Below are 12,133 nucleotides of genomic sequence, written 5' to 3'. Positions count from 1 at the left end.
GGACCCTGGGATCATGACCTGAGCTGAAGGCAGACGCTTAACCGACTGAGCCACTCAGGCGCCCCTACTATATTTTTAATTTCAACATTTTTGAGAACTCAGTATGAGTTCAACATAGCACTATAGTCATTAAAAATACTCAAATATTTTAACATTGTGTAATTTAATCTCTTATTAACCAAATTTATATATTATAAATTACTTCTTTTTTCCCCTTCTTTCTTTCTTTCTTTCTTTCTTTCTTTCTTTCTTTCTTTCTTTCTTTCTTTCTTTCTTTCTTTTTTCCTCCCTTTCTCCCTTTCTCTCTTTCTTTCTATGAAAAATTCACTTGGGATATTTAGGTAATAGTATTTTAAAGTAGCCCATAAATGAGCTATTGGACCTGGATAGAGACAGCCATAACAACATGTTCAAGCAACAAAATGAACAAAAGAACCTTTGGAATGTATCTGGTTGTTCAGAAATAGGAAGTTCTTTCTTTTTTTTTTTTAAGGCTCTAAGAAACTAAAATTCCCCTTTAAGGATTTTGTTGCTACCTTTCCTACAAAAAATTACCCAGATTACTCTACTTTGAGAGCACAGGAAGTCTTGCTGTACAATATTAAGTAACTCAGTAGCTCTGAAGCTTACAGGTAGTTTTTTATCTGAATAGTATGTCCTAAATATTGTGTGTAATTCCTGAATTTCTTGTACATTTGAACATATTCCATCCCTGGATTATAGTATATATTCCTTATATAAACTTTTAAGAGAAAAGGCATTCAAGGTACATTTTTATATTTTATATACATATGTAATATAATATATATAGATATGTCCTGTAAGCAATAATTGAAGTTTGAAAAATATTATCACACTTGCAACTTTCATACTTGGAAAAGCATATACTAATTTGAAATTATTTTTGGAAGATCTATCATAAACCAAATAAGTATGTGAGAATCCAGGACAACTTACAAAAATTTTCTTCAAAAAGAAGGTAAGTGTTTATGCTCAGGGTCCAGTTTGTTACCAACGAAAGCCCAGAAACAGCTAGGAAGCCTACTCCACTTTATTTATTATGATAAGAACCATTTGAGCATCATAGGCATCATATTAATCGAGGTGATCACTATAACTTCCAAACTCATTTTAGAGTAAATACAAAAATTCTACACTAAAGTAAAGCTGTTTTGACTTGAGATAAGTCTGATAAATAATTTTGAAAATGTCCATCAATTTATTATTTTGCAAGCAGTTTTTCAATTTTTCTGCTATGCACTGTTTTAGGCACTGAAGTACAAAAATGAACACAATATAAAATTCTTGCCCTAAGGGAGTTCAGATTTTAGTGAGGGGTGTCTTTTTTTTCTCTTTTTCGCAGGTATTTAATATGTAGTTTTCATATACAGTTAGGGAAACAGTATGTTACAGGACCCAAAGAAAAAAAAAGAAGCATTAGTTGAAAGACGTTGGAAGTGGGTTTGTCTTGACTGTACTATGAATTGGTTGTTGAATTAAATTAGCGTTTCAGAAGTATCTATTTAAATCCATATTGTTGACATTACAGTGAAAGCAGTGAAACTTGTCAGCAGATGATTAAGTTTTATGGTTGATGTCCACACTTTTGTAGCTTGGGAACAATATCAAGTTTCTGGGAAAAACATCCTTCCTCTCTCCCCACCCTCCCTCTATCATTTCATCAGGGGCTCAGTCTGTTGGTGTTAGGTGTGTTCCCCAAATAAAGGTGTATCTCAATTATTCTTTTTTCATTTTTCACTTAGCATGAGAAGAGTTACTTCAATTTTTCAGTTTTTTTTTTCTTTCCTCCTGGGACAGGAAGCTTTTAAATTGTTGGTTTATTATATATTTCATTAGGGAAAGTCTGCACTTGACTGGCTACTTTTCCATTCCCAAGACCACCAGTTACTGGTATTAGTTCTGGGTGAGTGGAATACCCTTTACAAGCAGCTGGAGGAGGGATGCATGTTCCTAGATTACTGACTTTCCACCGACTAGTCTTTTAGGAAAGCTACACTGTTCCCACGGAAATTAACAACCATTCAACTTGAAATCTTAAGGCCAAAGTGGGGGAAAAATTGGATCGTTATGGGCTGGGTTACTGCTTGAGGAGGGCAGGCGGGAGTTAATGAATGGACAGAGTGTCAAAATGGGACTTTATTAAACGTCTCATTATAACTGCAGGAAAAACGAACCTCTCCTGGTCCCAGAGGACTAAAAAAAAAAAAAAAAAGCTTCAAAAACCCAACTTCAAACAAAATTTAGGAAATATAGGAGGCATAAATTCAGTCTGGTTGCTTGGAAGACCACCTCCCCTGTCGCCTCCAGCCTGAAAGTGGGCACAAGTGTGACAATTTTGCAAAAACAGCTTCCAAAACTATTTTTCAACGAGAAACCGTGCGTCCCAAGAACTTCAGGGTGTTTCGAAAGCACGACACGCAGCCAAACGTTCTCCCTCTGCCGCTAACCTTTCCGCCTTTCCCACCCCGCCACTCCCCCTCCACCGCAGCCTCCAGCCAGGGGGCGTTTGTTTACGTGACGTCAGCCGTAGTAAGCAGTCCCCGCCCCCGTTTCCCTCTGGCCGCCTCGTTTCCCGCGCCGCGGCGCTTCTCCCCTTAAAAGGACAATAGAGGCCCCGGGAGCGCGCGCGGCCGCCGGGCCTTCTCCCCTCCCAGCCCTCTACGCGCGCGCGCCCGTATGCAAATAAGTTCGATTCAGGAGAATTTTGTACCGGGAGACGCGCGTGCGCAGAGGGAAAGCGGAATCTACACCTTCCCGGCCAGCGGTAGCAACTGCAGAACTGCAGGAGACAATCTTTCTAGACAAGGCAGTTGAGGAGGAGGGAGCGATTGGAGGGGGGGTTGGCTTGGCGTGCACTCCGCACCTCGGGAACGTTATTGCGTGTGGAACGGCTGCCTTTGGAAGGTGAGTGACTCTAACCATTACTCTGGTGCAAAACTGTCTCATAAGGCTTTGATTTCAGAGTGTTTTTTTTTTTTTTTCTCTTTTCACCTCCCCCACCTCCCCCAGTCCTTCCACACACACGCACACACACACGCACGCACAGGAAGTTTTGTCTTGGAGATGGCATTGCTGGGAGCAATGTTCTCGTGATCTTCAAACCCCGGGTTCTTTTGTATACACATGTTTAGTGTGTCTTTTTAATTGGGGAGGGTACTGGAGGCAAACCGAAAGTCTTGGGGTGGGGGAAGTGAGTGGAGGCTGCAAACGAGTGAGGAGTCGCCGGAGTTGAGGGATCCACGTTGAAGGTGACAATGACTTTTCTCAGCCGTAGTGTTCTCTGGCGGAAAGGAGCTCGGTGGCTGGAAGGCCCGAGAGAAAAACGACTTGCTGGCAATTGCGGAGGGGCCCCGGGCTGGTGCATCCGCGTGGGCGCGCGCCCGGAGTGGTCGGGCGCCGTGGTTGAACCTCGTGGTTTAGTTTGATTGCAGCCCCCGCGCGTGTTTGAGAAGGGTGGACAATAAACGCCATTCGCTCGGAAACTTAAGTTGCCGTCTACTTGCGAGCTGGCGGGCGTGAGGGGGTTTTAAATCGGCCGTTTGGGTCAGCGCCGGGGTGGCCGGGGTGCACGCGGCGTGGCGTTGTTTGCCGAACTCCGGGGGGATGCGGATGCGACAATGAGAGCAACACGCGGCCGCTCCGAAGCAGCCCGGCTCCCAACGCCTCTTCCCCCCCGGGCCGCGCCCAGGCAGCGCGGGGGGGCCGATGTGTCTGTGGAGCCTCAAGTTTTGTTCGCAATTTATTTCACCTGTAGCGTAGATGTGGGCGCCACGGCGGGGGCTTTCTGGGGTAACCGTGTGCGGCTTAAGATGGCCAGTCAGAGCCAAGTTGACTTGGGGATGGAGGCAGCGGCGTTGTCTGCGCCGAAGGAGTGAAAGAACTCTTGAGGGCACAGCTTTTTGTGCTGAATATGACAGACCACGTGCTTGGGGCTGCGACCCTGGTTTTCGCCGGAGGTCTGTGTGAGTGTCCGGCTCCGGGCCGGCAGTGAGATGCGGGTGCTGTTGGGGCCGGCCGGCCGGCAGGACAATGTGATTTGCTGATGATGGCGTCTTGCCAGTTTAAAAAGCAGAGTGAAAGTCGCCAACTCTCCGCTGGTGCGGGGCGGGTAATCGGGCGTTTCTCATCAAGGACACTGAAAAACTTTGATTAAATGGGCTTGCTGCTGAGGGGAGGAAGGGGGGACAGGCTCTGGGCTTTCGGGGCGCGGGGCCCGGACCCTTCCCCAGGGTGATCGTCAAGTGTCTCGCCTCTGAGAAACAATCCGACATCCCTGATGCTGCACGTAGGCAGCGCCCGGCTGGACAGAAAACAAAGAGCTGCATGTGCCCGTGCGGGCCCCGCCGGCGCTCGGGGCGGCCGCGGGGCGGCCGCGGGGTGGAGGGCCGTGCGGGCCCGGGCCCCCGAACTTCGGGCGAGTTTCGAGAGGGGCTTTTGTTCCTCAGCCCCTCGCGGGGAAACTTTGGCGGCGCTGCTGGTGTGAGGTGCCATGCTGGTGCGCGGGGAGGCGGCGTGCTCCGCGCTCCGGGCGGGCAGGGAGGCGGCGGTCTCGGGGCCCCGGCGCTTCAGCACGGGCGCCGAGTGCCGCGACGGCCGAGGGGCCGGGAGAGCGTGGCCCCGAGTTCTTGGCCCGTTACCCGTGGCCCGGAGCCTGTGTTTGGGAGGTCTGTGGATTCGCCTTTGAAGTCGAACTGTTGCCATGTTTGAATTACGTCAGGGCAAAGCCATGAGGAGGAACAAGCCCCGGCAGCGCGGCGTGCGGGAGGCGCGGCCTGCGGGAGGCGCCGGGCGGGCGGGCGGGCGGGCGTGCGCGGGGGCCCGTTGTTCCGGCGCAGGTGAGGGAGGAGGCGGCGAGGGACGCGGGTCACCTCCTGCCGCCCTCGTTCGGGCGAGCAGCTTTCCGCAGGAACTTTCCGACCCAAGTTGTTCTATTTACCAACAAACCCACCGGGGAGCGTTTCTATTTGCTGCCGTGGTGCCTCTCTCTCGGCCGTCACCGCGTGCCGGGGTGGGGTGGGGGAGCGCGTTGGGGGGGCCGGAGGGCCGCGGGAGGACTGGGGAGGCATCTTGCTGCTTTCTGGGAAGCCGGTGCGTGCGGCGAGCACCCTCAACCCCCCGCAGTCGAGCCGTGGCCCGCACGTTAAGGGGACCCAGCCCCGACGACACCCGAAAAAACCACCGTGGGGAAGTTTCGGGGCTCCCCGTTGTCCTACAAAGGGAAGTGAGGACTGTAGCTGAACTGTGCGTGCTGCTGTTTTCTTTGTGTGTTTACGTGTGGGAGGGGGATCCGGGAGGGGCGAGGTTTGTTTTGGTTGCGGGTGGGGTTGGTTTCTTGGGGTGGCAGGGCGGTGCAGTTTGTTCTGGTAACTAGACCTAGTAGGTTTCTTTGTTTTTATTTTCTCCGTCTAACCTGGGGTAACTACAGGCGCTGGGAAGACTAGGAATTACTGATTAGACCAATACGGAGCCTGTGTGAGGCAGTTTTACCCCGGCGATACTCCCCCAGTCCCCACGCCTCACGTTGTCGTAAGGAGGTTGAAAAAACTTTTCTTCTTCTTTTTCTTTTAAAAATTAAAAATATGAATTTGACCTTGTCATTAAAAGTACAGTGAAAGCACCTGTTTTTGAACTGGAGTTTGCCAGACTTGAAAAGCCTTTTAATAATGTGGGTCGCAAAACCGAACATGTTTATTTAGTTGCTCAATCTAAAGTCTGGGAGTTTGTTTCTGGTGGAGTTGGAGAAAAGCCTGATGGCATTTAAAGTATTTATATAACCATTTGGGGAAGGGGGAAAATCTCTCTTAGGCCTAAAGGTATGCCTGGCCCAATGTTTGGTGATTGTTCACTGCGTTATCTTAGGATGACCTTGAAGAAGCTAGCTCGTAGGGAGTTGGGCCTTTCTTGGAGATTTTATATGGGGATTGGGGAGGAAGCTAATCAGGGGGATGACAGGGTAAAAGGCTATACTATCCCTGCTAGCTGCTTCCTAGTTCCTGTGAACTGGGGTTGACCTTCTGGTTACCCCTCTTAGATTTTCTTTTCAAGCCAACTTTTTTTTTTTTTTTTTTTAATGTGGCCCCAGGCATAGCTCAAAAATTATGCTGGTTTGACACATGGATGCTTCTTTGGTATTTGGGGTTTGCTTGCAGTCTAGACAGCCGATAAGCAGCGCCGTATCTGCTGCTTCTTTCCTGATTTCTCCTGCGTATGGATCATGTTTAAGGGTTAGAATCTAAAAGTGGTCGTTACCAAAAAATAATATCCTTAGATGCCACGCCCAAACAACAACAAAAAACCTCTACAAATTGTGCTTTTCATTGTTCTGTTATTAAATAGACATGTTTCTCCCAAGTTTTGGTTGACCGAAGTACAAATACTTAAAGGCAGCCAATACTAGTAACAGTACATTTCTCAAGTGGGTAGAAGGAACGTGTCAAGAAAATGAAAAAGTTTGTATTTAATAACTTTATGAATTTCTTTTGTGCAGTTATTTCTCTGGGTTATTTAAGAAGCATAAGAGATGCTTTGTAAGTACACTAAGATTCTTTGATTTGTTTTTCTTAATTAGTATTTTATATCTGGGATACAGCTAGAATTTCAGGGTTCTGGGAGATTTCAAATACAGGAGCTTAATAGTTTTTATTTTAAATAACACATGATATGTGCAAGGGAGATTTGATTTATTAAGGTGAATGAATGGAGAGTGGGAAAGACTGACAAGGTCTACCACCTTTCTTTTTGCGTTACTTTTTGAGGGAGTTTGGACATGAAAAGTTCAATAGGTAGTGCATTCTGGAACTTTGGTGGGCAGCAGGCCTGTGTAGTGTGTGGTGTAGTGTGTAGTACCTGTACCAGGCAGCAGTGTACTGCTGTTGTGCAGTATTCTTAACTCTACAGGTCTGGAACCTGGATGGTCAGTTTATTTTCCCAGTTGTAATCAGGCCCTGGAAAAACCTGGCTCATGGGGCTCAGACTCCAGCAGATTTATGTCAGAAAAGCAATTTGAGAATGATTTTCCCTGTAAAATAAGTTTTTCACTGGTGAAAGCTTAAGCTTACTTGAAATCTAAACCAACTGCATAAGCTGTTAGGACAAATTAATTTACCATGCTAACACATAGTAGGTTGCTTTAAAAATACGACCATTTATTTATTTATACTTAAAGGGAATATAATTGGCTGAGAAAGAAGGGAACCCATTTGTTGATGCACTAGTTGGTTGTTCGGAAGTTGGGTTAAAATGCCTAGGTTTCAAAGCTGTGATCATGTTAAATAAGTCACTTTGTGGTCCAGTTTTCTCCTCTGCAAAATAGTAATAATAATACCTACTTCACAAAGCTGTAAATAGTTAAGCAAGTAATGTACTTGGTAAATACTGGCTGTTCTCACAACTTTGGGAAGTGGACATTTTACAGGAGACAAAACTGAGGCCTGGGGCCAGTAACCTTGCTGGAGGAAATAATTCCGTAAATGTTGGGTGGAAAGAATGAGTGTCTTTGGCCCTCTCCCCCACCTTCAGAAACTAGTTCTGGGAAGACATTGTCTTCTACACCAGGTTGCCTGTCCAGTTCTGATTGAACCATTTTATATCAAAAACTTGTGGAAATCAAGAAAATGCCATTTTCTTTCTTCCTGATTTCTCTTGTCCACAAGAGTCCTGGATTTCCCACACTTAGTTTTGACTCTGGAAGGTTATAAATTGAAAACATTTCATTGTCTTTTGGCTCTTCAGTTTCTTATTTATTTATTTATTTTTTAAAGATTTTATTTGAGAGAGAGGTAGAGAGAGAGCACAAGTAGGCAGAGAGGCAGGCAGAGGGAGAGGGAGAAGCAGGCTCCCCGCTGAGCAGGGAGCCCGACGTGGGGCTCGATCCCAGGACCCTGGGATCATGACCTGAGCCACCCAGGCACCCCCAGTTTCTCTCTTAATTGAGTCTATAACTAAGGTTTTCTGTATTATGGAAATGATCTGGAAATGCATCTAGTCCAAGAGAAGGCAGTTTGTTTTCAAGGAAGATTTTCTTTTTGTACCAGAAATATGAGAGTTGCAATTGAACTAAAATAATTCATTGCTAGCTTTTTATTGAGTTGTTTCCACCTATTGTAAGTTTGATCTGTCTTAATGTAATTTTAATTTGGTTCATGTTAATGTATGCTGAGTTTAAATAGCTCTCATTTTGAGGTTTCATTTTGTTCCACACTATTCTCCTAATCTTTCCTTCCTCCCCACATGCCTGCTTCAAATAAGAAATATTTTTCTACTGATTGTTATGAAAGCATTGAATTATTTACTATTAATCTTCTCTAATTAAAGTAATTCACTTGGTTTACATTCCCTGGAAATCTTTGAACCTCACAATTTTTTTTTCTGCAAAAGTCTGTAGACAGTGTTAAAAATGACTCCATTCAAAATATCAGTTTTTTAATGCACCTTTTTATTGTGGACGCCATTTCCCATCTGTGCCCTTAAGTATACTGTTCAGATCTGTTTTGCCTATCCCACTCTTCAGGTGTTCGCAAATTCTTGGTGTATCTGTGTACCATGTACAGGCAGCACCTGGTTGTAATATAAGACTTAGTTCCTGCCCTGCAACAGTTTACCATTGAGAGGAGAAGATAATACAGCAAACAAGTATATAAAAATCCTATGTTAGGTATTATAATACAGGTATAGACAGCTTTTGTTTAATTTCCTGAGTTAAGGCGATGGAGGTGAAACCATCCCAGACAGAGATAACAACCTGAGTAGAGATGTGGCTAGTTATTGAAGTTGGTTTGACACTCCTGGAATATCAGGATTCCAAGTTGGGAGCAGCTGGTAGGCAGGACCAGATCCTGAAAAGCTTTGCATTTCTTGCCAGGGAGCTTAGATATTATCCTAAAGCCCGTCTTAATAACTTGGAAGAGATGATTAATGTTTGAGCTTTAGGAAGGGACCACCTGTTTGAAGGTTCTGAGGAAGTCAGTTATGAGGCTCCAGCACCATAATGAGGAACAAATGGGCAGTGGGCACAGAAGGGACATGAACCAGAGACGTGAAGGAAGAAGTAGAATCTTTTAAGGACTTCATAGTAGAAACATGTTGGGAGCCATGCAGAGGATGAGAAGGGAGAGCCCAGTTGACTTCCAGATTTTTTGTGTGACGTTATAGGTCATAACTAAGGTGAACACCAGAAGAGCATGTCTGGAAGAGAAGATTATAGAATTAATTTAGAGTATTTAAAGGTTAGGACTTGCCAGTCCTTGTGTTGATGCTTTAATAGGTACTATTCAGAAATGGAAGGGTCAGAGAGCTTAAGAAAATTTTCTGAGGTTTGGGTCAGACCAGGTATATGCTACCATGTCCCGGTTCTTAACATTTTTCATAAGTTTGGAAACACGACAGCTTCACAGAAAAGAATGTGGTCCAATTTCATGACCTTAAAATCTCCCTGAAAAGACCCAAGTTCCTCTTTTCCCACAAACCTGGGCTTAAAAGAAAACCTTCAGAAATCAGGATTCTATCCTCAGTTTAATTTGTTGGACATGTCCTGGGATAGATTGAGCTTATATTTCTATAATGTGCAACTCTTTTTTTTTTTTAAAGATCTTATTTATTTATTTGACAGAGAGAGAGAGAGAGACACACAGAGAGAGGGAACATAAGCAGGTGGAGTGGGAGAGGGAGAAGCAGGCTTCCTGCCGAGCAACGAGCCCGATGTGGGTCTCCATCCCAGGACCCTGGGATCATGACCCGAGCCGAAGGCAGACGCTTAAGGACTGAGCCACCCAGGCGCCCCTATAATGTGCAAGTCTTATAAATTCAAGGAAATAGATGGTATACAGACACTGGTATTTTCATACCTTTGCTTCACAGCATCCCTGGAAAGTAGAAGTGAGATTTCACCCTAATATTGCAGAGGGGCAAATAAAATTAGAAGTGACTTCCTATTCAGTTGTAAAGACAAAAGCAGAAATAGACTCCAGCTTGACTCATTACAGTGCTTTTTTCACTAGACTCAACAGTAGTTACATTTCTTAAATGATAATAATCATCCCTTAGAAGCAGTCCCCAACCTTTACAATTTTCTCATCCATTGGAATCACTCCTAATCTAGAATTGGGATACCCAGTGTTTTTTCACACTATTAAAAAAATGGGAGGGGTGCCTGGGTGGCTCAGTCGTTAAGCATCTGCCTTCAGCTCAGGTCATGATCCCAAAGTCCTGGGATCGAGCCCCGCATCGGGCTCCCTGCTCCGCGGGAAGCCTGCTTCTCCCTCTCCCACTCCCCCTGCTTGTGTTCCCTCTCTGGCTGTCTTTCTCTCTGTCAAATAAATAAAACCTTTAAAAAAAAAAAAAAATGGGAGGACCTAGTATTTTTTTTTACACTATCTAAAACTCAGAGACCTGGATTTTTTTGATTTTTATTTTTAACTTATGCTATTTCAGTTGAAGACTTTATTTCTGAGTTTGACCTCTTTCCTGTAGGATGAGTTCTAGGTTCTTCTGCTAAGTGTGGATTCCATAGGCAGCCATAATAAATACTTAACCATATAAATTCTCAGAGACTGGGTGCATGTGTGAAGAAGCCAATGGCAAACAAGTGGGGTCCACAACCCTTTCTCAGTTTTCCTCCAGGCAAGTTAAAATTTGTCCCTTAAAAGTGAATAAGTAAATTCAGAACTTTTTTGATGTTGGGATATGGATTGGTATCAAGGAGGTAAGAGGGAATAATCATGTTCAGTTGCTCCATGGCTTTCCTTAATTGCTGATGAAACAGGGCTCATTGTGAGGGAACATTGCAGCCAAGTGGCCTAGCAGCATCAGAACACAAAACACACTTAGTCCTATTTGACTCCGTGAAGTGTTGCTCCAGTTACACTGTTAGTGTTTACTGGATCCTGTACTTACAGGTGATTGAAGATAGCATACCACTGACTAAAAATGGTGTCGAGGGTGACATTAACAATTACAGCAACTAAAGGTTGCTCATAACTTTTGATCACGGGTGTTTTTCAGTGTTTATCTCTCTTCCTTTCCCATCATCCTGTGTCATTTAAGAAATGCCATCTCCTTCACTTCAAAGTTGTCTTTGGTTGCTTGGTTTCTTTTGTCTTTGTTCACCGCTGCTTCCTTCCCACTTTACAAATCTTTTGCTTGTCTCTTCTCTGCAGCTTCCTTCCCATTCTGCTCCATGTCTGTTCTGTACTCTCTCTGCTGTGGAGCATATTTCCTAATGTGTATCTCTCCATCTTGTGTCTTTGAGGAAGTTTGTTTAAGCTCTCTGGGCTCTTTCAGATCCCTCTTTAGTTAAGTCAAGGTGTGCGATGATAACTAAGGTTTTGGGGCGTGGTGCTAGAAAGAGGAAAGTGAAAGTAAGCTTCTTTCATTCTTGCTCCCCTCAGAGGCAACCGCTAGTTATTAGTTTTTAAAAACCTATTTTTTTTTAAAGATTTTATTTATTTATTTGACAGAGAGAGACACAGCAAGAGACGGAACACAAGCAGGGGGAGTGGGAGAGGGAGAAGCAGGCTCCCGGCAGAGCAGGGAGCCCGATGTGGGGCTCCATCCCAGGACACTGGGATCAGGACCTGAGCCGAAGGCAGACACTTAACGACTGAGCCACCCAGGCGCCTCGAAGACATCATAATTTAACCAGTCTAAGAATCCATGGACATTTAGGATGCTTCCAGTATCTTGTGTATTTTTTTTTTTTCTTTAAGGTCTGTGTCAGTTAGTTTTTAAGAAAAAGTGATGATTAGAAGCTGTAGGGTTTTGGTCTATTGAAAATGAAAAACACTTTAGGAATACTTTTTTGGGAGGTTGCACTCGTAAATGTGTTAATCAGAATTTCATTTCCCTAAGTGGCATGGACAAATTGTGACATTAACTATAAAGTTGATTTCTCACCCTTGGCATACATAACTTCTCTTTCAGTTTTCTTCTATCCAGTCCATTCAGTGGCATTTTGAGTTTTGAAAGGTATTTTTGAAAATAAAAAAACCCTTTACTTCCTGAAAGGAATCTAGAAAGTGGAATTGGGGAAGTTGTATTTAGGAGGAACTGTTGGTGTCCTTCAAAGTGTACCAAAAAAGGTGAGCCAATTAGATGTTGTATTTATCATAAGAAGATA

General features: G+C 44.5%; 1 protein-coding gene across 1 annotated transcript in view; it reads left to right on the top strand.

Annotated features, from left to right (window-relative positions):
- The first annotated feature begins 2,529 nt into the window (after positions 1 to 2,529).
- Positions 2,530 to 12,133, top strand: part of SINHCAF (SIN3-HDAC complex associated factor) — a 32,225-nt gene continuing 22,621 nt past the window's right edge. Inside the window, exon 1 of the mRNA XM_032387466.1 lies at positions 2,530 to 2,925. The gene's annotated coding sequence lies outside the window, so the exon portion shown is untranslated. The remainder of the gene's footprint in view (positions 2,926 to 12,133) is intronic.

The sequence above is a fragment of the Phoca vitulina genome, unplaced genomic scaffold, assembly GCF_004348235.1.
Source record: "Phoca vitulina isolate PV1807 unplaced genomic scaffold, GSC_HSeal_1.0 scaffold49, whole genome shotgun sequence".
Taxonomy (NCBI): domain Eukaryota; kingdom Metazoa; phylum Chordata; class Mammalia; order Carnivora; family Phocidae; genus Phoca; species Phoca vitulina.
The sequence above is the reverse complement of the archived record's forward strand: the minus strand, read 5'-3'. Positions and strand labels throughout refer to the sequence as shown.